Source organism: Gossypium hirsutum, chromosome A08, assembly GCF_007990345.1.
Source record: "Gossypium hirsutum isolate 1008001.06 chromosome A08, Gossypium_hirsutum_v2.1, whole genome shotgun sequence".
Lineage (NCBI taxonomy): Eukaryota > Viridiplantae > Streptophyta > Magnoliopsida > Malvales > Malvaceae > Gossypium > Gossypium hirsutum.
The window spans coordinates 107,872,456-107,899,100 of NC_053431.1; the positions used below are offsets into that span (position 1 = coordinate 107,872,456).

At 32.3% G+C, this 26,645-nt stretch overlaps 1 long non-coding RNA gene and 1 other non-coding gene across 2 annotated transcripts; both read left to right on the top strand.

The window, feature by feature from the left end:
* Nucleotides 1-2,814: 2,814 nt before the first annotated feature.
* Nucleotides 2,815-3,396, top strand: LOC107929054 (uncharacterized). The gene is made up of 2 exons (XR_005899425.1): nt 2,815-3,082; nt 3,204-3,396. It is a non-coding gene; the product is annotated as an uncharacterized lncRNA (long non-coding RNA).
* A 14,780-nt stretch (nt 3,397-18,176) lies between these two features.
* LOC121205956 (small nucleolar RNA R71) lies at nt 18,177-18,283 on the top strand. The gene has a single exon (XR_005901030.1). It is a non-coding gene; the product is annotated as a small nucleolar RNA R71 (small nucleolar RNA).
* The last annotated feature ends 8,362 nt before the right edge of the window (nt 18,284-26,645 follow it).

Consider the following 26,645-nt stretch of genomic DNA (forward strand, 5'->3'; position numbering starts at 1 on the left):
TAGCTTTGGTTTGGTTAAATTTCTCGTTGTCTTGTACAATTATATTTCCAAAATGTTTAATGTGTTAGTGAATTTTAGCCATGCAAATCATGGATATTCAAGAACATAAACTATACAATATTAGAAATACTAAAGTAAATATAAATATATTTTCATTTAATAAAATTTAAACATCAATGATGGATAAGTATTGTTTTCAAATAAAATTTTTAAAATAACAAATATAGCTTTCACATTAATGATCATAATTACTACTTGTTGATATGTCTTAATTGTTAAAGGGGTAACTTTTAAATTTATTCATAACTGTGCATAGATTTAAATTTTATTATTTTATTTTCAATATTGATTGAATAAACGTATTATAAAATAATTACATAAAAAAAATACTAAAAATATATTAATATATAAAATGGCTCTTTGTAAATGAAGATTCACCATTTAGTTACATATTTATTTAAATGTAGATTGAAACATCATTCCGATTCTTGAATTAGGAGGAAGATTTAGAAAGTTATAAACATCCACTAATTTGTATCCTTTGCAATGTACAGATTGATTGTACATACAAATTAAAATGTATAGTCTTATTAAGATATTTATAATTTTCATGAAAATTTTTAAAAATAAAAATATCATTTTTAATAAAACTTTTAAAATTAATTAGTGATGATTAAAAACAAAAATATGGATATAACATAAAAAAGGTACAAGATTATTTTATCTTTTTTTTTTTGGTGAAAGGAATACAAATCAAAAGCTAAACATTAAGGGTGCGTTTGGTTCACTGTATTGGATTAGAGGTGTATTGGGATTAGAGGTGTATTGGATTAGAGGTGTAATAGCTAATCCACTGTTTGGTTGAATGTAATGGAATAGAGGCGTAATAGTAATCTTGTGTTTGGTTGAATGGAATAGAGGTGTAATAGCATAATGGAAAAAACTAAAATGACTAGAATACCCTTAGCATAAAATTGTTTTGGTAAATGATTATTGTTATTGTTATTGTTATTTAAATTATAATAAGATTATTATTATCAATAATAAATAATTTACTCATATTTAAACATAATTATTATTAAATATATTTTAATTAAAATATATAATTTAATAAAATTCTTAATAATTAATATTCTTATATTAATTTACTGAAATCATAATATATGATACTGTAAAATATAAATTAACATAATTATTATTAAATATATTTTAATTAAACTATATAATTTAATAAAATTCTTAATAATTAATATTCTTATATTAATTTACTGAAATCATAATATATGATACTGTAAAATATAAATTAACATAATTATTATTAAATATATTTTAATTAAAATATATAATTTAATGAAATTCTTAATAATTAATATTCTTATATTAATTTACTCAAATCATAATATATGATACTGTAAAATATAAATTAACATAATTATTATTAAATATATTTTAATTAAAATATATAATTTAATGAAATTCTTAATAATTAATATTCTTATATTAATTTACTCAAATCATAATATAGGATACTGTAAAATATAAATTAACATAATTATTATTAAATATATTTTAATTAAAATATATAATTTAATGAAATTCTTAATAATTAATATTCTTATATTAATTTACTCAAATCATAATATATGATACTGTAAAATATAAATTAACATAATTATTATTAAATATATTTTAATTAAACTATATAATTTAATAAAATTCTTAATAATTAATATTCTTATATTAATTTACTCAAATCATAATATATGATACTGTAAAATATAAATTAACATAATTATTATTAAATATATTTTAATTAAAATATATAATTTAATGAAATTCTTAATAATTAATATTCTTATATTAATTTACTCAAATCATAATATATGATACTGTAAAATATAAATTAACATAATTATTATTAAATATATTTTAATTAAACTATATAATTTAATAAAATTCTTAATAATTAATATTCTTATATTAATTTACTCAAATCATAATATATGATACTGTAAAATATAAATTAACATAATTATTATTAAATATATTTTAATTAAAATATATAATTTAATGAAATTCTTAATAATTAATATTCTTATATTAATTTACTCAAATCATAATATATGATACTGTAAAATATAAATTAACATAATTATTATTAAATATATTTTAATTAAACTATATAATTTAATAAAATTCTTAATAATTAATATTCTTATATTAATTTACTCAAATCATAATATATGATACTGTAAAATATAAATTAACATATTTATTATTAAATATATAACTTGAAAATTATATTCTGCATAAACATAATTAACTTATACTAAGAAAAAGTTAGATGAAAATGAAATTGTACATCATAATCAATATGTTCAAAAGTTTTACAACATCAAAAAGTTTGAACATTGATATTTAATGGTGAGAAAGAAATCTTCTGACCCATTCCAATCGGGCAACAGAAGGTAAACTAAAGAAAACGATCATTTGAGTTGGATGATCGGGAATTTTACTCAAAGCATCATACCGCTGATCGTCGGTTAAACCTTCAATTGACCATAAGGCTGAATATAAATTTGAAGCTTTCTCTTCCATCTTTTCTTCAGACTTCTACTGAACTACCACCTCGGAGGCAATACTCATACTGATTCTATCGCCAACGGCCTGGATTTTTTCCCCCAACAAGGTGGCAGCCTCCTCAAATGAAGCATACACATTATCACGAGCATCATATTTTTTTTTTCTCTTGTTTGAAGATGAGGAACCCCCTTGATCTCTATCTCCTCGCGGATCCATACCGGAAACATCCAATTCTGGGTTATCTTTGTTGGATCAATCTTTGATAATCCTTGTTGATTTTTGATTGATATAACAGTGGACCTCGTGAAGATGCTACTCGTATTGGTTCTGCTGGTGTTGTGAGGCGTCAGGCTGTTGATATTTCTCCTCTTCGTCGAGTGAATCAAGCCATCTATCTCCTCACCACTGGTAATCGTGAGTCTGCATTCAGAAACATTAAAACTATCGCTGAATGTTTAGCTGATGAGCTTATTAACGCAGCAAAGGGATCATCTAACAGGTAAATAACAGCCTTTGAACTCCCGTGTTTGAACCTTATTTTGCTTTGAAACTAGGAACTGTCCTTGCAATCCCATTTATTTACCACAGCTTGCTTCATCATTCTCGTGTTGTTTGTGCAGCTATGCCATCAAGAAGAAGGACGAATCGAGAGAGTTGCCAAGGCCAATCGTTGAGGAATTGGTGGGACTTTGCATAAACCATGGCAGTGGACACTTCTGTTTTTTATTCAGTACTTTATAAGTTACCTATTTTGTGTTCCGAACATAATATGAATGTTCCGTTATTTAAGTTGAGATGTTATTGAAGAAAGCATATCCTGTTTTGGTCATATATGTTGTACTTATTTTGCCATGGTTTGAAGCTGTTGAGTTCATCTTTGCTGCAAACAAAGAGATGAGAGTGCTTGATGTGGTTGTTTTGACCACATTAAATCGCCCTGCCTGTTGCTGATAATTAGTACTTAAAAAAGAGACAATTAAAGGAAGAAATCAAATTGAGTTTTTCCAATTATTGAGCAGATGAAATTATACAAGTCTTTCAAAAATATTGTTTTGAATTTCTAACCCAGCCAATAGAAGCAAAGAAAAAAATATTAATTGGAGCAATTGTACAAACTTCTATTTGAAGTTAAATACAAAGGCCGTAACACTATTGAAATCAAGCCTTTCAACCTGCATTAACAATGGAAGAGACTGCAGTTCATCAACGTCAAATTTTATATGTTTTATGAACATGATTCTCTCTATCTACAGATAAAGAAAATTTTTTTGGAACTTTATACTACAAAAGTCGATTTAATAATCCCCGTTCTAATACTGCTTATGTTGTTTGGCTTGTTTCAGTTGGAAATATAATTTATTAGTTATAATTATTTTAAATTTTATTAAATCATATATTTTAATTAAAATATATTTAATATTAATTATTTCAAATTTTCTTTTATAGTATCATATATTATGATTTGAGTAAATTCATATAAGAATATTAATTATTAAGAATTTTATTAAATTATATATTTTAATTATAATATATTTAATAATAATTATGTTACATTATATTTTACAGTATCATATATTATGATTTGAGTAAATTCATATAAGAATATTAATTATTAAGAATTTTATTAAATTATATATTTTAATTATAATATATTTAATAATAATTATGTTTAAATATGATTAAATTATTTATTATTGATATTAATAATCTTATTAAAATTTAAATAACAATAACAATAATAATTTACCAAAACAAATTTCTGCTAATTATAAGAATTTTATTAAATTATATATTATTAATTAAAATATATTTAATAATAATTATGTTTAAATATGATTAAAATATTTATTACTGATAATAATAATCTTATTAAAATTTAAATAACAATAACAATAATCATTTACCAAAACAATTTTATGCTAAGGGTATTCTAGTCATTTTAGTTTTTTCCATTATGCTATTACACCTCTATTCCATTCAACCAAACACAAGATTACTATTACGCCTCTATTCCATTACATTCAACCAAACAGTGGATTAGCTATTACACCTCTAATCCAATACACCTCTAATCCCAATACACCTCTAATCCAATACACCTCTAATCCAATACAGCGAACCAAACGCACCCGTAATATATCAGAATGGGGTCCTCTATTAATCTTAACCCTTTTCTTCTGTCACAGATTGTCTTAACAATACTATCTGCGATTTTATTCTCTTCTCAAGGAACATATTAGATACTCCACTAACTTAAGAGTTTCAATAAAGAATGGATTCTTCTTACCAAGGCGGAATTGGAGTTCTCTTGGCCACTATCTTGAATGATATTGACTGCTTCAAGAATATCTGTCTGAATTAATATTCTTTCAAATTTTCGATCAAGTTCAAGTTTCAACCTGTCCATAATGCCCCAAGGCTCTGAATCAAGGATAACACAATTACTCAAATACCTAGTAAATCCAATTATCCACCTCCTATTATGATCTCGTAAAATCCCTCCAACTGCAGCGAATGCATCCTCTACTCTAATCGAGCCATTTGTATTCATTCTTACCCAACTACTAGACAAAGGAACAATAAATTTTTTTCCCAACTTAAAGAGACTTTGATAACTGTATCAGCATTCCAAGATAGACCTTGAAAAATGTAAAGGTTTTGATTCTTCCAAATGCGCCATATTAAAATCCCGAATAAACACTGCTAAGTAACTTCTTTCACAAGGCCGGCAGATTGATTATTATGGATATTATGCTCCATCCATTCTTGTAAAATCCCTGCAAAAAAAAAGCCTGTAGGAATTAACTGGTTCCAAATGTCTCTAACTACAATACAATCACAAAGACGTGTAAGAAGACCATTTCATACTCATGACCACAAATTCTATAACCATAATTCACTCCTATTCCTCTTCTTGTCATTTCTACATTGGTAAGTAGTCGATGTTTAAAGACAAGACATATGAACACTCTAACCCTTTGTGGACACTGAAACTTTCATGATAGCAACCAACCGCTTCCTTTGAATTCCATAACCTTTCCCGCAACTTCTCATACGCACTTTTAATGGAAAATAAATCAGAAGAAGTGCCCCCTAAATGATTCTGTCTGTACCCAAGTTTGGCTAAGGTAGTGGAACCCCCAAAATCTGCTGAATGATCTCTTCTGAAACCCAAAGTCAAAGAAAATCTAAATTCCTGTCCTCATTCTCTATAATCATCTCACTGATAGTACATTCTATATCAAGATTTGAGTTAGGAGAAATCATCCTTCCAACAATTGATGTTCCTACCATCTCCAACAAACCAAATGAGGTTTTCACGAATAAACGACCATAACTTTGAAAGCGATCTCCATAAAAAAGAATGTCTACCCTTTGATAAAGTTTCTGGTAAGCCACTTTGAATCTTATATTTTGAACGTAGGACACGAACCCATAAAGTGAAGGCATTAGACACAATACTAAAACCCACTTTCATTATAAATGAAGTATTTTGATCTCGTAACGACCTTTTACCAAGCCCACCATGCGCTTTAGGTTGGCAAACTAAATCCCAGCTAACCAAGATGATTTGTTTAGAACCACTAGAAGATCCTCATATGAATTGTCTGACGATGCTTTCAATTTCCTATTTAGAGCAAAATTGGCTATGCCAAAGAAATTCTGCTAGCTAAAGAGAGTTGATTAGCATCCCAACTACAAAGTTTGCTATACACCTTTCCCACCATAAAGCGCAAAGTATTATTAGTCACCTTGTCATAAAAAAGTGAAATTCCTAAATACGTATCGAGATTCTAAACCATGCGAAACCCAATCGATCCACATATATGCATTTTGAGATCTTCCTCCACCTCTTTAGAAAAGAAGATACTCAACTTTTACATGTTAACCCTATAACACGAGTACACACAAAATGTATCCAACACTTCTTTGATAACTTTCGCCTGGCTCTCCTCAGCCTAACCAAAGAGGATGAAATCATCTACAAAAAAAGAGATGGAAAAGAAGCAGACTAGTTTTAAACAACCGAATAGAAGTCCACCTACCATTCACTATCCCAACCACTCCATACACAATAGAAAAAGATATGGTGATAATGTGCATCCTTGGCTAATACCTCTAACCGGCTTGAACTTCTGAGCTGGAACGTCGTTCCAAAGAATCCTAAACTATTTTTTGGTCAAAACTGGTACCTAAATTATTAAGTCGTTATCCATTTTACCCCAACTGTTAGTCCCGCTAGAAGAAAAATTAGCCAATCACAAGTTGCCACATAGACGTCTATTTTTTTTCAAAATATTAGTAAAATTCATAAATGCATTTAAAAATAGTTAAAAATTAAAACATATTATCTTAAATTTAAGCGATAAGTAAAATTTTAATTCTTGAAAGTAGCCCTAAAAAAAATTCACGAACTCTATTTCGTTAAAAAAATTGACGAACCCTATTTCATTCAAAAAATAATTTCAGCAACTCTCTTTTAGTTAAAAAAATTCAACAATTCTCTTTGTTTAAAAAAAAATCACCAACCCTTTCAATAATTTTCATAGAACCTCCAACCGCTTGTAGAACTGATAGGAGTGTAAGTTTGAAAAACCATTTTTTTTATTGAAACCTTGTTTGAATGAAGAATTTTTTTTTCTTCTTGGAACCCTTGTTTGTCATTTTCATTGTTGAAACATTTCTAAGCCCATAATTATTTTGATTTTTATTTTAGGCAAACCATAAACCCTAATTGATTTGGCAAACCAAAAGAGCTGTAAAAAGGTATGGCTTAGGCTTAAGCTAACGCTATTTGTTAAGTGTTTTTTATAGTTAAGTATATTCAAATTTATGTAATGTAACGCACCGTACCCGAGACCGTCGCCGGAGTCGAACACGAGGTGTTAACAGACTTAATTCATTACTTAATCAGCTCAAACAATTTATTTTTAAAATTTCCAGTTAAACTAGCAATCTGCGTCACAGTCGCTTACAAATTCATATCTCGAGTTACGAAACTCGAAATCCAATTCCGTCAATTTTCCATGAAGATAGACTCATTTATATATTTTTATAGAATTTTTGGTCAAGCCAATTAGTACAGTTTATTAGTTAAAGTCTCCCATGTTTCAGGGTTCGACTGCTCTGACCTATGTGTATTACGAATCAGATATCTCTCTGTACAGAATTTCAATGACTATGAAGTTTGTTTCTCTTAAAACTAGACTCAATAAGGAATCTGTACATATAAATAATGACTTCTAATTATATTTGTACAATTTATGATAAATTTTTAAAGTCAGACTAGGGGATCCAGAAATCACTCTGGCCCTGTTTCACAAAAATTCAAATATCTCATAAAATATAATTCATAGACCTGTTTTGTTCAATCCATATGAAAATAGACTCATTAAGCTTCAATTTCATAATATACTCATCATTTAATTCCATTTCTATTATTTTTAGTGATTTTTAAAATTTACATCACTGCTGCTGTTAGAATCTATTTTATGGTAAATTTTACCTATTTCATGGTTTCCATGGATTAGCTAGCAATTTGACATACATAACACCAAATATGATCATGATTAGCCATTCCAATGGCTAATCATTACCAAGCATTTCCATACCACTCAATAACCATATCATAAGACCATATATACAAAATGATTATAATGCTATACATGCCATACTCAAAATATACAAGCCATTATGCCAAGATGGTATACAGATAGTGTGAGCGAACCTCCGACCGTTCCCGATTTTCGAGCTGGCTTGTCAAAACTACAAGGAATGAAAAGGATGGAGTAAGCATAAATGCTTAGTAAGTTCACATGCAAATAGCAAGTAACATAACCATATAAGCAAACATAAAACATCATTTGCATAATCATCACCAAGACATTCATATCATATTTTCATTTATCATCTTACCATATTATTGTTATATCGATTTTTCAACCCGAGGGTTAAGTACATACCTGTTCAAAGTATCCATTTCACAACACTCACCAATACGTCCCTTTCATCTCTAGTATTCCTCCATTTGAGTAGAACTTTACCCGTTGAACACATCGGAATATAATTCGGATACATGGAAAGTTTGCACATAAGTGCCACATATGTAGCCAAGCTACCATGTAACCCGCCCATAAGCGAACTCGGACTCAACTCAACGAGCTCGGACGTTCGCATCCACAAGTGAACTCGGACTCAACTCAACGAGCTCGGATGCCTAGTTACATCTCTCGAACTCAGACTCAACTCAACGAGTTCGGACATTCGCATCCATAAGTGAACTCGGACTCAACTCAACGAGTTCGGATGCCCAAACATCCTAGTGACATGTCACTTGTATCCTAATCCATTCCTAAGGTTCAACGGGACCTTTTTCCCAATCATGTGTCTCAACCATCTCCTACGGAATGTCGATACCGATACTCGGTAGTATTTCACATTTTCCAAGTATATCACATAATTTGACATATTATCAAACAATTATCACGAGTATAATATTTCATAATAATTATCATATCATTTAAATAACATAAAAATATTTAAAATAATAACTATGTTACCAACATTTACATATGAACTTACCTCGTATGCGAAAATGGCTACTTTTACCATTTCGTCCACAACTTGGTATTTTTCCATTTTAGCCCGAATTTCAGTTTTCCTTGCTTTATCATTTAAAATATAGTCTAATTAGGACTCACATTATTCAAATTGACCCAAAATCATATTTTGGCAAAATTACAATTTTGCCCCTAAACTTTTGCATATTTACACTTTTGCCCCAAAGCTCGTAAATTAAATTTCAGCCTATTTTCTTATGTTTTATGACATGCTGATCATTTTTCCCTTCTATGGAAACATCAAATTCTCACTCTAACATGTACTTATGACTATTAGGTATTTTTACCGATTAAGCCCTTTTGCTCGTTTTCACTTAAAACCGAGTAGCACAAGTTGTCTAACATAATTTAAAACCTCATATTCTATCATAAAACACCAAAATACACAAATTTCAGCTTTGCGTATTTTTCCAAATATAAAAACTAGGTTAAATTATTGCTAGAATAACCTAAATCAAGTTACCGGGACTCCAAAAATGTAAAAATCATTAAAAACGAGGCTAGAACAGACTTACAATCGAGCTTGGAAGCTTGAAAAACCCTAGCCATGGTTTCTCCTTGCTACATTCGGCCATGGGGTTGAAGATGAGCAAAATTGGCTTTTAATTTTGTATTTTAATTCATTTTACCCCTAAATGACCAAAATGCCCTTACTACTAAACTTTCCAAAAATTCCATCCATGTCCAATTTTTGTCCATAGACTTATAAATTGGTAAAATTGCTATTTAAGACCTCCTAATTAATATTTCAGAACAATTTCATACTAGAAACTTCTAGAATGCAAGTTTTGCAAATTATTCGATTTAGTTCCTAATTTCAATTTAAGCACTTTATGCATAAAATTTCTTCACGAAATTTTCACACAATCATGCAATAATATCATAGACCTTAAAATAATCATAAAATAATTATTTCTATCTCGGATTTTATGGTCACGAAACCACTATTCCGACTAAGCCTAAAATCAAGATATTACATGTAATCTTTTAGCAAGTAGTGGGGTTCTTCAAATTTTCAGTTAAAAAGTTATATTGGGTGCAAAAAAAATTCATTCATTTGAATTATTCATTGTTAAACCATTAATCTATTTTTGTTATTATTGTTTTTTTCACATCTTGATTGAATCAATATATACACCAGATTACTTAACAATGGAGTTTATTTGTTTTAATTATTAATTAATGTAAATAATAGTTCACCTACTCTGATTTTGTCCAACAATGGAATGGTTCCCTTCAAATAGTGGCTGCTCAATTCTTCCAATACAGTGTCACTCAACATGTGATGGGTCATGAAACTAACTAATATTTCGATGAAGGCAAGCGCACCTACCGAATAGTAGTATAGCTATGGTGAGTCCTGAATATCGTATCCACAAGGACTAAAAGTACTAGTAATAACTATCTTTCTATTATTTAGCCTAATAATTAAATGAGGCGTTTTAATCTAAAATTAAACTAATTAACTATGAACGCAACAAAGATCGAATTGGGAAAATACTTAAGAAAACCAATGAGAGAGACAATACCCGGGAAAGAATCTACCTAAACTTCACTTATTATTCTGACTCTGAATCAAACAATTTATTCACTTGTCTTGATCCGTAGAAATCTCTAAATTATGTTAATATCTCTTTCAAAACTAAGAACATCTGACTCTAGGTTGATTAATTGAAATCTCTTTCTAATTAAAACCCCTATCGTCGCATTAACTCGATTTATAGATTCCCCTATTAGATTTGACTCTAATCCGGCAGATTTATGTCTTCCTATTTCTAGGATTGCAATCAACTCTGCTCAATTATGCTAGATCTACTTTTAAACAGGGACTTTTGCTCCACTGAATAAGCACATCAAACTTGGATTAATATCCTAAAAATATTAATGCAAGGATTAGGAACACATAGTTAAGAACAAGAACAAGTATTTACAATGTAATTCAGATAATTAAATAATAAGATCCACCGTAGGTTTCATCCTTCCTAGGTATTTAGGGAGTTTAGTTCATAATGTAAAAGGAAAACATCTCAAATTTAGAAAGACAACAAGACATAAAAAACCCAAATAAACTTCGAGAGAAATTTGAATGGAGATCTTCAATCTTGAAGTGGATTTACTTTCGAGATGATTGCAATGGCTTTCTTCGAGTAATTTCTACTTTCTACTCTGTGTGTCCCCTTAGGTCTTCTTCTAGTGTGTTTATATAGACTTTGGAATGCTCAGAAACCCTAAAAATTGGTTTTTTTGGGTGTTTGGGAAACAGGGAGCGATATCGACACAGACTGCCATATGGGCGTGTGGCTAGCCCATGTGGCTTACACGGGCGTGTGCTTAGCCCGTGTGGATCTTTAAATCATCCCGTTTTGTCCTTTTTTGGCCCGTTTTTTGCTCCTTTTGTTCCCCTATGCTCTTCTAAGTATAAAACATGAAATTAAAGGATTAAGAGCATCAAATTCACTAAATTAAATAATATATCATCCAAAAACATGCTAAGCATGGGATCAAAATGTGTTACTTTTATGGTTTATCAAATATCCCCACACTTAAGCGTTTGTTTGTCCTCGAGAAAAACCATCAACTCACAATTAAAATTAAACTTTCTCAATTCATAATTATCATCAATAGTATTTTATCATAATTCACAAATAATCGCACATTGATAATTCAACTAAAAGAGCATTAAAGATTCAAACAATCCAAGTCTCACATTTTTAAAGCATGAAAAATAGGTATTTCCCTTTATCCAAGTAATTACCTTTAATTCAAAATCGACAAGATTTTACATCCTCACTAAAGATTCACTCAAATCACTCAAAGAGTTTAAGATGCGGAAATTAAGAACTCGAAAATCAATTATGAAAAGTCATTACCATAGGCTTATATGAAAATCAAATCCCCACCACTATAAAATGATATGATACACAAATCAAAATGTCTTTAAAGGGTTGTAACGGTGCTTGGGTTAAAGGTGTGGAAAAAGGCTGAAAAAGAAGGTTAGAATCGAGATCGAATTATTAAATTACCTAACTAGAAAAATAAACTAATACTAAATAATTACTTCAATCAGAATTATTAAAAAAAATACGAGCTTCTTCTCAGAATATGAAATTAAGTACTTAAGCTCAACACAAAGAACTAATAATAATCAACATATATATATATATTTGAATGAATGAATAATTAGAGAAAATTAAAGAACTAAAAAAAAAGAACATAGTTAAGAAACTAACCAAATCAAATCTAGACAAAAAAGGAGTCAATAGAATAGGAAAAATTCTTAGTGAATTAAAAAGAATGATTTATGGGTTAATATTAAGGATAAATATGGGTTAATATTAAGGATAAATTAAGAAACGGTTCGTTAAGCTCAAAGGGGTTCACTAAGGGTTAATTATGAAGGTAGACTTTTTATGGGATAAGTGGGTTAAAACCTAAGTGCCTTTATCATCTCAGTATATCAAGTCAAAAGTGGGGTTTTGACATGTATAATCGAAGTAAGTTCTAGAATAACAAATCAGTATTGACACACTCATAACCTATAATAGAATGAGCAAGAAAAGTGTATGCTCTAAAGGTTTAAAATCTCACAAAAATTATGGTTTTTTATGTTAATCTTGCAAATCTCAAACTTCAAGGTAATACTTCAATTTAGGGAAACAACCTAAAATTTTTAATTCTAAAAATAGATTTATCATGCTTGATTCTCTAGTGTCTTAAAGTTTAAACAATCAGTGCATAATTACCTATGAATATAATCTAAAACATATCAATAAGAATCATAAATCGAGGAAAAATTCATTCTAACAATAATATGAGGAAATTACTTAAGTACAAGGCATAATTCACGGGTTTTCAAATAATCATATAAATAACCTCCCCACACTTAAGATGTACATTGTCCTCAATGTACAAACAAATATAATTATAATATAAACAGAATATCATAAGAGAGAGAGAAAACTGAAACTGCCCTAAATAATGGATAAAAGTCCCAAACTAGTGAAAAGCGGAATTGTAGATAAATGTAGAGAGTGCATGATTCTGAACAACTGATAAGAAGATAAACACAAATACTGAAAAGGATCAAAGGATTAAAACTCGATTAAGAACAATTATTAAAAAGGAAAATAAAGTTTAAAATAGAAAGAGAAAATAAACATAAAAAGAAAAAATAAAAGAAAAGAAAAAGAAAAAGAAATCTAAAGACAAATGGACTCAATGGTCCTCATCATCAGATTAATCAATGTTGCGAGCCGGTGGCACTGGAAAAGAGATGTAGAGATGCTGGCATATCTGCTGTAGAGTTGCATTGATGTTGTCAAACTTCTGAAAATACTGTTGCTCAAAGCGAGTAAATTACTCGAAAAGGTCCGCGAAGGTTGCAGCAGAATGAGTAGGGCGGTGACTCGAAGGTGGTGGTGGAGGTGGATCCTCGTGGTAGGGAGGAACATCATCAGTAAAGTCCTCTGGGTCATGCTAAACATCAGGCTGGAATAGTCTATACTGAGGGGGGTCTACTCCACGACGCCATTTAATCATCCTCATGTGGATCATGCTTGAAATGCCCTGAGGGGATATCTAACCGACTAGGGTAAGTGTCGAGGACTACTCTAGTGTGTTGAGAAGACCGAAGTGTCGAGCGAGACGGCTCACACAAGGACCTAGACAGATGGGGCCCTTTTTGTGGCTCTCAGTTTGATGGTGAAAAACGAGGGCGATGAAGTACGCCAAATGAAAAACATGTCCAGTAGCCATGCTTCACAGAAAATAGTCATCAAAATTACTAACCACTCCTGTGCTCTCTCTCCATCTTGGCAAAGTATGAGCTAGGAGGGCATGAAGGTACCATAGGGCTAGAGAGAGAGACGTAGCCTTTGAGCAATTCGCGTCATAGTTTGTCAGGCCGCCTGTGAGATCAATCCAACAGCGCAAAGGCGAATAATGAATATGCCACAAAGTTGAGGAAAGTCCTCGACGCTCATGAACTCCTCTATGTAAAGTTCCAAAGCAGCACTGAACTCTAGAACACTCATGTGTCGTACCAACCCACTAATGCGAAAGGTGATGGTGCTTGGCTCGTCATGGATCGACATGACCTACTAGACCAAAAATGTGGCGTCGAACTCTAAGCTGAGCTCCGTGTAGGTGGGCTCAATGATGGTGAAAAATCTATCCCACGGGGTTCTAGTAATAATCGCGCACACATCATCAACCAAATAGACCTACTCCAACGCGGCCCAATCAATGCAACGGCCCAGATCGAGTGGTCACACTCGATGAAGCTTGTACAGATCCTCCTAGGGGCCCATCATAATAAGAATGGCAAGCCTCGACAGATGTGTTCGAGGAAGAGGTTCCACCGAGGCCTTTCTGCTTTTCTAAAGAGGGGACGACAACTTTAGATTTGTCACGAGTGTTAGTCATGATATGCCTGAAAAACAAAAAAAAATCCAAATTAGAAAATCAACTAAAGAAGAAAAACAACAAGTGAAGAACTAATATCGATGTAGATAAAATCTACGAATGTAACTATGATAAAACAAATAGGTAGACATTGATCAAATCCACAATTAGAGTAAAAGGAACTACAATGATCAATGAATGGAGCAAATGACAAGAATCAATAAAGCAAAATGATTAATCGAGCATAAGTCGAAAACTAGTCCTAACACAAATAGAAAAAATAACAAGAATAAGAGGTAGAAAATATACTTCTGAAGATGAAAAAATCCTAAAACTAAAATCACGAATCAAAAGTAAAACAGAAAATGAGAAGCATCAGTAGGAAAGAAAATAAATAAAAGAGTAAAATAAAATAAAATAAAATAAAGAAAATACTAAACCGACTGTTATGGTAGACGTGGTGGTACGGACGGCGGTGAAGGAGGGTCAGGTTTGAGAGGGATAAGAAATAAGGAAAAAGGGAAAATAGAGGCCAGATGGGGTTGGGGCGCATAGTGGTGCGTCAGGGCTGGCTTGAGTGAATAGGGAGGCGAGTAAAAAGGAGGAAGAAGAAGAGAAGGGAAGAGAGGAGAGGAGGCTTGTGAGGTATGCTAGTGGTGTGCGAGGGTGAGGGGTTGTTAAGGGGGCGGTGTGTATAGGGTTGGAAGGAAAGAGGTGAGGACGGGGGGTTTTCGGCATGGTGTGGTCGTGAGGGTGACAAAAGGCGACCGGAGTAGGGGAAAGGGGAACGGCAGCTAGGGGAGGGTTTAGGTGAATAAGAAGATAAAGATGAAAAGAATAAAACGATTAGGGTTTTATGGGTGACACGATCATTTAACGATTCGTGTCGGGCCACACGGCCGTGTCACACGCCCGTGTTGTATCTTGTCCAGTCGTGTGTAATCTCGTTCGCTTCTCCCACGCCCATGTGGCCTCCCCCACTCCCGTGTGGTCACGCACATGACTGTTTTCCTTGCTCGTGTAGCTCTCTGACTTGTTTTAAAATTAAAAATTTTAGTTCTAGTTTTCACATGGCCTAAGACACGCCCATGTGTCCAAGCCATGTGGTCCACACGGCCGTGTCACACGCCCTTGTGTCTAAGCCATATGGTCCACACGACCGTGTCATGTACCCGTGTAGACTCTGTTAGGCCATGTCTCTGTCAATTTTTGGAAAAATTAAGTCCTAGGATCCACATGGCCAAGGACACGCCCGTGTTCAGGCTGTGTACCTCTCTGTTGATTTCCTTAAAATTTTAAAAACTAAGCCACAAAGTTCACACGGCTAGGGACACGCCCGTGTGTCCAGGCCGTGTGGGTTACGCAGCCATGTCGCATGGCCATGTAACTCATTGTCGCGCCCATGTTAAGTCACACGGCCTAGGACACGCCCATGTGTCCAGGCCGTGTGGGTCAAAAACCTACATTTTAATATTTAGTTAATTTTTAAAGTAATAATCTGAAATAAAAATTAAGGAAATTAGCAATGTTAGTACTCGGGTTGCCTCTCGAGAAGCGCTTATTTAAAGTCTTAAGCTAGATTTACCTCGTATTCGCATAGTCACGATAGATCGCGGAGTCGAGACTCCTCTTTCTCGTTATCAATTCTTTTATTTAAATAGGGTTTAAGTCTAGTACTATTTACCTTAAAAATACCGAAATGAAAATGAGTTACCTCGACTGTACCGTATGGAAAGATATTGAGTACCGTAAAAAAAGTCACTCTGTTTGCCTTAAACTCTGTAGTAACAATTCGAGGGTCCTTTTCATCTAACAATACTTGGTCCCCAACCTTAAATTATTTGGTTCTATCGTTAAGCTCGACATGGTGTTACTTCTGTTCCTCTTTGACATAGGTCCGCCATTCGTCTAGTTAATCTATCTATAGTATTCGTCTTCCATGGATGGTTCAATTGTTGGCGCATGAACCAGAACGTGGCTTATTTGTGTTTTTTGAAAGAGTTTCCTATAAAGAGGGTTGAATCCCATTATTAGTCTTATTAATAGGAATTATTAAATAGTCTTTATTACTTGATGTCTTAATTGAATCACGAGCTTGGAGCGTGATTGTATCATCACCTACACGAAGTGTGAGTTCACCTGTACCAACATCAATGATAGTTCTAGCAGTTGCTAAATGGGGCGTCCTAAAATTAAAGGGACATCACTATCATCATCTATGTCTAGGACAACAAAGTCAACTGAGAATATGAATTTATCAATTTTTACGAGTACATCTTCAACAACACCCCTAGGAAATCTAATGATTTTATCTGCTAATTGAATGCTCATCCTAGTTTTTTTGGGTTTCCCAAGACCTAGCTGTTTAAACATTTTGTAAGGCATGACATTAATAATTGCCCCTAAATCAGCTAAAGCATTATTTACATTTAAACTACCAATTAAAATAAGGAATAGTAAAACTCCCTAGATCCTTCAATTTGTTGAGTAGTTTATTTTGTAAGATAGTTGAGCACACCGCATTTAGCTCCACATGCGACAAATCATCTAACTTCCGTTTGTTTGCCAAAAGCTCATTTAAAAATTTAACAGAGTTGGGCATCTGCGAAAGAGCTTCAATAAATGGTAAGTTAATATACAACTTTTTTAAAATTTTAAGAAATTTACTGAATTATTCATTTGTGTGGTCTTTCTTTGTCGTGTTGGGATATGGCACACGAGGTGTATACTCCTTACTTACCGGTTTTTGTTTACTGTGGCTTTCATCAACCTTATCTTTACTTACCACGCTTTTTTGCCTTGGTTCTGGTTTAGACTGAACTAACCCTTCTTCATCTCAAACAGTAATCACATGAAGTTGTTCTCTTGGGTTAGTTTCAGTATTACTTGGCAAGCTACCTTCTGGTCTTTTTGAAATCATCTTAACCAGCTGGCCTATTTGGTTCTCGAGCCCTTGAATCGATGCTTGCTGATTTTTAAATGCTGTTTTGGTGTTTTGGAAGCGAGTTTCGGAAACCAAAATAAACTTTGTCAACATTTCCTTAAGGTCTCATACTGGTAAGGTTGTTGTTGAAAGTCTGGAGGGGGTTGTGTTCACTGATTTCCTTGACCACCCCAAGAGAAATTAAGATGGTTCCTCCAACCTACATTGTAAGTATTACTATAGAGATTATTCTGATGTTTAGAATTGTTAACCATATAGTTGACTTGTTCTTCTTCTATGCTAGGGTTGTAGGAAAGACTTTCTGGATGGTTCCCTTCTCCATTTGCTTTACATTGCATCATCGGATGTACCTGTGTAGAATCATATAAACCATCAATTTTTTTATTTAAGAGCTCTATCTAGTTTGATAACATGGTGACCGCGTCGAGGTTGAAAACACCAGCAACTTTTGTCGACTTTGTCATCATGACTTGCCACTGATAATTATTCAATGACATATCTTCAATGAACTCATAAGCCTCCTCAGGTGTTTTATTGTTTAGGGTACCGCCGGCGGCTACATCGATCAGTTGTCTAGTTGAGAGGTTCAAACCATTGTAGAAAGTCTGAACCTGTAACCATAAAGTAACCCATGGTGAGGGCACCTTGTCAATAAATCCTTATACGTCTTCCATGCATCGTATAGGGTCTCTAAGTCCATTTGCACAAAGGAAGAGATATCATTCCTCAACTTTGTCGTCTTGGCCAATGAAAAGTATTTCAACAGAAACTTTTCGGTCATTTGCTCCCATGTAGTGATGGACCCTCGTGGCAGAGAGTTCAACCACTATTTAGCTTTATTCCTCAATGAGAAGGGAAATAACCGAAGACAAATGACATTATTAGAAACGCCATTTATTTTGAAAGTATCATAGTACTCCAAAAAGTTAGCCAAATGAGTATTTGGATCCCCATTTTGCAAACCATCAAACTGAATAAACTGTTGGATTGTCTGAATGGTGTTTGGCTTCAGTTCGAAGTTATTTGCAGCAATAGCAGGTTTCACAATATTCGCGACAATATTCGCGACAACCATATTCGTACATAGTATGAGGAGTAGGATTCTTATTTACAATATTCGCGACAACCACAGGAGGTAGCGGATTATTCTGATTTTCAGCCATCTCTTCGGTAATATTGGTATCGTCCTCTTACTCTTTCTCTATATACTGTGGACTCCGCCTTATTTCTTTATGAATTCTATGAGCTGTGCTTTCAATTTCACTATCAAATAATAGAGGTCCTGATGGGTTCTTCTAGTCATAAACTAAAAGAACCTGCCAGAAGAAAAAAAGAGTAAAAAGTTAGTAAATTAAAGTAAAAACAAAAAAATAAAAATAAAAAATGGCTAAAGTAATAAAAATTAAGTGTTCCTAATATTTTAGTCTTCGGCAACGGCACCAAAAACATGATGGGTCATAAAACTAACTAATATTTTGATGAAGGCAAGCGCACCTATCGAATAGTAGTATAGCTATGGTGAGTCCGGAATATCGTATCCACAAGGACTAAAAGTATTAGTAATAACTGTCTTTCTATTATTTAGCCTAATAATTAATAGAGGTGTTTTAATCTAAAATTAAACTAATTAACTATGAACGTGACAGAGATCGAATTAGGAAAATACTTAAAAACACCAATGAGAGAAACAATACCCAGGAAAGAATCCACCTAGACTTCACTTATTATTCTGATTCTGGATCAAACGATTTATGCACTTGTCTTGATCCGTAGAAATCCCTAAATTATGTTAATATCTCTTTCGAGACTAAGAATAACTAACTCTAGGTTGATTAATTAAAATCTCTTTCTAATTAAAACCCCAATCGTCACATTAACTCGATCTATGGATTCCCCTATTAGATTTGACTCTAACCCGGCAGATTTATGTCGTCCTATTTCTCGTATTACAATCAACTCCGCTCAATTATGCTAGATCTACTCTTAAGCAGGGATTTTTGCTCCACTGAATAAGCATATCAAACTTGGATTAATATCCTGAAAATATTAAGACAAGGATTAAGAACACATAATTAAAAACAAGAACAAGTATTTATCATATAATTCAGATAATTAAATAATAAGATCCATCGTAGGTTTCATCCTCCCTAGGTATTTAGGGAGTTTAGTTCATAATGTAAAAGGAAAACATCTCAAATTTAGAAAAACATCAAGACATAAAAAACCCAATTAAACTTCGAGAGAAATTTGAATGGTTATCTTCAATCTTAAAGTAGATCTACTTCCGAGATGATTCCAATGGCTTTCTTTGAGTAATTTCTACTTTCTACTCTGTATGTCTGTTTAAGTCTTTTTCTAATGTGTTTATATAGACTTTAGAATGCTTAGAAACCCTAAAAATTAGTTTTTTCTGTGTGTTTGAGAAACAGGGAGCAATATCGAAACGGGCTACCACATGAGCGTGTGGCTAGCTCATGTGGCTCACACGGGCGTGTGCTCAGCCCGTGTGGAAAAGGTCTTGGCCATGTAAATCTTTAAATCAGCCCATTTTGTCTGTTTTTGGCCCGTTTTCTACTCCTTTTTCTCCCCTATGCTCTCCTAAGTATAAAACATGAAATTAAAGGATTAAGAGCATCAAATTCACTAAATTAAATAATAAATCATCCAAAAACATGCTAAGCATGAGATCAAAATGTGTTACTTTTATGGTTTATCAACATGCAATAAGATTAAAATAACAATGAGCTCCATTGTTTAGTTTATTGTATTTTCTAATTTATGTAATTCTTTGGCAAGTAGTGGGTTCTTGAAATTTTATATTGAGAAAGTGGAACAAACCTTTTATGAGACAAAAGGCCAAAAATGGTATCATTTGCCACTATAAATTTTATATGAATCATAGAGTGGTGTTTACCACTATGGTAGTATCAACTGGCCCTTTGGGGTGATACCGTGACTACAATATATGGAATAAGGCAATAAATAAAAGACACTATGGAAGTCTGATATGAGGTACGTAACATAAGACCATTGATGAAAGATGTCATGGAACTATGGTACACGTTAAAGGTATATGTCGTGAGACTGTGCATAAAACACGCCATGGAGGCAAGGTATAATGTATAAGGTATACGGTGTAAAATCTAGATGAAAAATGCTATCATAGCCAAGTTTGATGAGTAAGACCATGGATGAAAAATGTCATGGCATCATAAGGTAATACACCGAAATGACAAAGCAATATAAGACCTTTGATAAAAGACTCAATGACATCTACAGAAAGTTCATTGGGATAGTAAACACAGAATAGATAAAGTCTGTTGAGACAATAAACATAGAATAGAGAAGGTCTTTCGGGATAGTAAACACGAGTAAGTCTGCCTGAACAGTAAATATGGGTAAGTCTGCCTGGACAGTAAACACGAGTAAGTCCGTCGGGATAGCAAAAACAGGTAAGTCTGTTAAGACAAAAGAAATAGGATGAGAAAGGCCTAAGACCATAGCTCGACTATGGTAGCCAACAAAGTCTGTCGAGACATAAACACCGATAGTTTGTAGGGACATTAAGAGCAAGATATGTTACTAGTATGCCAAGTACGAGAAACCACGCAGATGGAGTAAATGTAAAGAAAAACGTAAGTTTGACAAGCAGATCTAAAGGAATCTGCCAAAGATGCTGATAATGGTAAGGATATATGTGAAAACAAACAAGGTACGGGTGAAGATCCAATAAGAATTAAAGAAAGATAAGTTGTGCAGGAGCTGACCTAAGTATGGGAAAATAAGAGGAGAAAAAATATCTATCAAGTTTATTCCTCTTTAAGGAAAGTCTAATGCGCGTATATCGTCACAATAGTAGTCCCTAGAGAGGAACAAGCAAATGGGATGGCAAGCTCGTATAGTTGTAAGGATAATAAACTATTAGTTCAGTAAGTCAGACCACTATTCACTGATGGGGCAAAAGAGTATTCAAGTAAGGGCTGGTGTGAAGGGCGAATTATTGGAAGTAATCCCCATTTTACGAACAGTAAGGTGAAATGAGGATGGGTTCACTAGAGAGTCAAGTCGCGCTGAAGATTAACGCAATATGAAAATGTCGAGGGGTCTTTCAAGACTAAGGTTTGGATAGAAAAAGTCTGCTAGAAACTGGTACAATCAAGTCTGCTAGGAAAGTATGCTTTAAGAATCCTTGGGTGGATAGTTGAAAAGCTACCATAATGGTTCGAAGCATCGGGTTGAGTCCACCATCTTGATGAAGAACACTCGCATTGAGCGGGAATGAAGTATTTATATTTAATTTATTTTACGTTGTTTACCCTTGTGCGATAAGGTTATTTATGGTAAGTATAGGAACTCATTGAGTTTATTCAAACTTACAGAGTTGACTGATGTTTGCAAGACTTGTGAGGATGATTGAAGACTACGAGGAAGGACCAAGCCAGACGGACTAGAGATCAAAGATCGCTGATGGATCAAGTCATGCACTTAGGAAGAAGGTATCATTTGAGGCTTCGCCTCAGGATCTATGACTACAAAGCCAGATAACATACCTAAAATCTGGATTTTAAGACAGATAGTCCTCAGCTAAATGTTTAGAGTTTCTTTGTATAAAAATGTTGATAGACCCAACACTTAATGGCTTAAGGCCTTAGATGTATGAACCATTATTTTAAATTTCTTCATTAGATTGGTTTTATTAATAGCCTGCTTATTAGTAGTTAAATTAGCAATTATTGAGTATAGGTCCATTTGTGACGTTCTATACCCGGATTCGGTAGTCAGGTCGAGCATGAGGTGTTACAAAAACCCATTGGTTAAACTTACCTTACATCTTAGAAGCTTAAACTTTCATAAGCATGGAGAGCCCTTAAAATGGTTCTAAAAGTCCATAACCATATTTGCTTATCTCATGTACATTGAAGGGTTAAGAACCTTACCAGCTTGCTGGTTTTCCTACTTTTCCAGCTCCATCCCTCATGAAGTCTATTCCATGAAGAATCTTCCATGGTTATTCCTTCTTCGAGCTACTGAAAAAGTTGAAGAATAGGAGAAATATAAACAAGGTTGGGAAGAAAATCATCATTGGGAGCCATCTCCCAACTATTTATAGCCTTTCCCACGCTATCACTCACCTTATGAGAACCATCAATTGCTAATTATAATATTTCACAGTAAGGAATCGACTGGTTTCATTCTAACTAAACCAAGGTTGGATCTCAGCCATGTCTAATTCGAGTTCTAGTTTTCCCGTTTCTTCCAGTATAAGCCACCAGCTTACGGTCTCTTTCAATTTAATCCCTTAATTATTCTTAATTTCATGTTAATTGGAAACCAGGTGTTATAGTCATCAATAGATGAAATGGTAATTTGTTACATTTTGACAACTTTTATATTTGTTTGTACTGAAATTTACCTTCATCAATGTTGGTACTGAATGATATAAAGTTCACAATTGTTAAATTTTCACTTTTATTAAACTATTTTGCTGATTTGTTCGTATAGGTACCTTAGCGAACAAGTAGAAGGAAAGTTCAAGCCTCAAAGATGAATATATCAACTACTTCTTACTCACAGCTTCAAATTAAAGGAATGGAGAGTAAACCCTTTGGTACAACAAGGAGAACAAGAATGCAAGGCATAGGCATCTACACTAACACTACAACCAAAATGCAAGTTCTTAATGTAAATGGCCCTAAACCCTTAAAACTCATTTATTACCTTTTTTTATATTGGTTTGTTTGATTTATAAATGTTTCTTAGAAAAAATTCTTTTTTTGGCAGCTTGGGAGACGAGGGCAAATGAAGATCAATAGGCCTCAATCTAGGCCTGCAGCCTCCTCATCAAATGTACCAGCATTCCCCCAATTTGTTGCCTCCTCAACATCTACATCTTCTGCTACTTCCTTAATACCTAAACCATCTCAACTTGTAGCCTCATCAAGACTTGCATGCCATCCTCCCAAGTTGTTCCTTGAGACCTGCAATATCTAACCTTGTAACCTCTTTAACATTGTGGAAGACAAGTCATTGACCTGCTTGAAAGAGATAGTTTCTTTAGTTAGATTGCAGTTCTGAATTGCTCAAAATTTGAGATTTTTGGTGCTTTTTTCTTTTTATATTATTGGAAAACATCAATGTCAACATGTCAAATTTTAAGATTTTTGATTTTTTATTCTCTTTGTATGCAATGTTATTTAAGATTCTAATGTTTTTGTTGCTATGATTTATTTCTTCTGACTATTACTTCTTGGGGTATTTGTGCCAATAAAAAGTAGTGTATGATTCTTTTTTTACTATTATACTTAATTTTGCTTATTATCATTTTTTTTAAAATCATAAAGATATACTATTGAACTTTCAATGAAAGACATTTGGTACTTGTAGTAGGGATTGAACTTTATGCTTTGATCCATTGTCTTATATATATTTTTTATTTGTATACATCGGGCTAAACCTTAAAAATCTATTAACCACTTGTTGAATTTATTAATATGATGTGCTTGTTATTGTGCAATCTTGGCTCCTATTAGTTTATTCTAGTACTCGTTGCTTCTTTATGTTATTTATGTGGAAACTCTTATGGAGGCCAACTTACCAATGGAAATAGTAGGTTACCTAAATAAGATGGGTGCCAAGATACCAAATATAAAGCCTGGGAAGGCTACTATTGAATATCTCACAAAAATTCAAGCATTAACACGTTTCTAGGGTATGTTTCTGTCTGTAAAATAATTACAATACGTAGTTGGAAGCCTATGCCTTTTTCAACGTAATATGTTGAACTTGCTTCTCATTTCTTGTGGGGTTTTGGCTATTTCTTGTCATCATATCTGTAGGAGGGCTACTTTTAAATATTTTGGCAACTACATCAACCATACTTTATCATTACTTGTGACGTATCAATGAATGATTTACAATTGATTTTACATCAATTGATAATAATTGTAAGTGCAATTCTAAAGTCATGTTTGTGTTATTTCCTAGTAAAAGGGGATGCCAAATTTATGTAATCCTACATAAATCTGCTCATATACATACTTAATAAACATATTTTCAAAAGCTAAATCATCTCATTACATTTAATAAGGCATATAACTTCCATTCCATTCCAAGGTCAATAAACAATTCAAAAGCATTACAAATAATTATTTTACTCTCTAGACCACAAATTTAAGGACAATAAAAATTATCCATGATGCAATGAAAACAACCTTATAGGAGTACACGTCATTCTTAGTCTTTGTCACCAATAATTTATACCATCTTAATTTCTCTTTTTGCTTTGCAACCTTCCTCACTAACTTCTCTATTTCATCCGCCTTCACCATTTTCTTCAACTCAGTGTTCTCAATCCTAATTTCTCTATTCTCAACCAATAGCATTTGAATTTGCCCTTTCAGTTCATCAAGATTCTTATTGCCATTTTAGTTTTCAATCCATTCAAAGAAATCACAACCAATCTACACCATTCGAATATACAAATCAATTTAATTCAAAAATGAAATCTCTTATTTTAACTAAATAACATCATCAAACTAAATTTCATATCAAACAAAACTCATTTAAAAAAATCAACCCTATAATATTGACAGCAAACATTCTTTAGCCAATTTTTAGTACATCTCAAATTCAAAAACAAAACTAAATTCCTATCAAATTAAGCCTTCAACATAAAAACTCACGATATATGCAACTATTTACACCAAATATGGTGTGAAACAAAAACAAAAAATAGAACAAATTAAAATACCTCTTTATACTTTGAACAACCATAGAATTTCTTCCCTTTGCTCCAAGGAATATTTGATGTACAAATAGGTGCTCTTAATCCATAGTAACAATGAACAACCCTCAACCCATAATGAGTTACTGAGCTTGCAATCGATATCTACTACATCCAGCCAAGTAAGAAAGAAAGAACCTTAAGTTTTTGCTTTAAAAAATGTTTTTCAATAAAAAAATTGGTTCTTCAAACTTACCCTCCTACCAATTCTACAAGGGATTGAAGGTTCTAAGAAGATGATTGAATCGGTTGATGAATTTTTTGAAGCAAAGAGAGTTATTGAAATTTTTTGAACGAAATAGGGTTTATGAAAATTTTTAAAGCTATATTCAAGTAAAATTTTACTTACCCTTTAAATTTAAGAATTGTTAAACTATTTTTAAATGCATTTATGAATTTTATTAATATTTTGAAAAAAAATAAATAGATGTCTATGTGGCAAGTTGTGGTTGGCTGAATTTTTTTTTGACAGGACTACTAGTTGAGGTAAAATGAGTAATAGTTTAATAATTTATATACCAGTTCTGACAAAAAAAATTTAAGTATCAATTTGGAAAAACTAGTATAGTTTAACTGCCATTTTGTTATTTAAGCTAAAACCTAACTATAGAATATATATATTAGATTTATAACAACTTTTAATATTTCAATTATGTCTTTCATTTTCTTTTTTCATTTCTTATTTATTTTTGGTATCTTTTTTAATTAAACTAAAAAAATTAAAAAGAATTAATGGCTCGTAAAAGCACTTAAAACATGTATTTTTTTTATTTTTACCTTTTTATATTTCTTATCAATTTTCTTTTCATTTGTTTATAAGTAAATATAAAAAATAAATAATATTCTATATTAATTAGTGTAAAGTTTATTATAAAAAATTTAAATACTAAAAATAAAAATAAATATTCTTAATTCGGTAATTTAAATGTAAATGTAAATATATATTTCATAAATAATCTATGTTTTAAAGAATTATTTTATTTTAAATAAAAAAGAAAAGAAAAGCATTTTTTTTAGAGTTGGCTGGGGTCCATTGAGGCCCATTCTTTTTAATGATCTTTGTTTTCTGGAACTTTTATGGGCTCCTATGCTATATTTGATTTTTCTTGTCAGATATATATTGCCGTGAAAAATATTTGGTAAAAAGACTTATCCACTTCCTTTTAGTTTTTGGGATTTAGCAAATTGATTCCTCTAAAAAAAAATCAAAGGAATTTAATCCCTATCAATTTTTGTATTTGGGAAAAGAAGAACAATTAATCATGACGTTAATGTTTTCTATTAATTGTATATGACTTTGATTGGTATAATA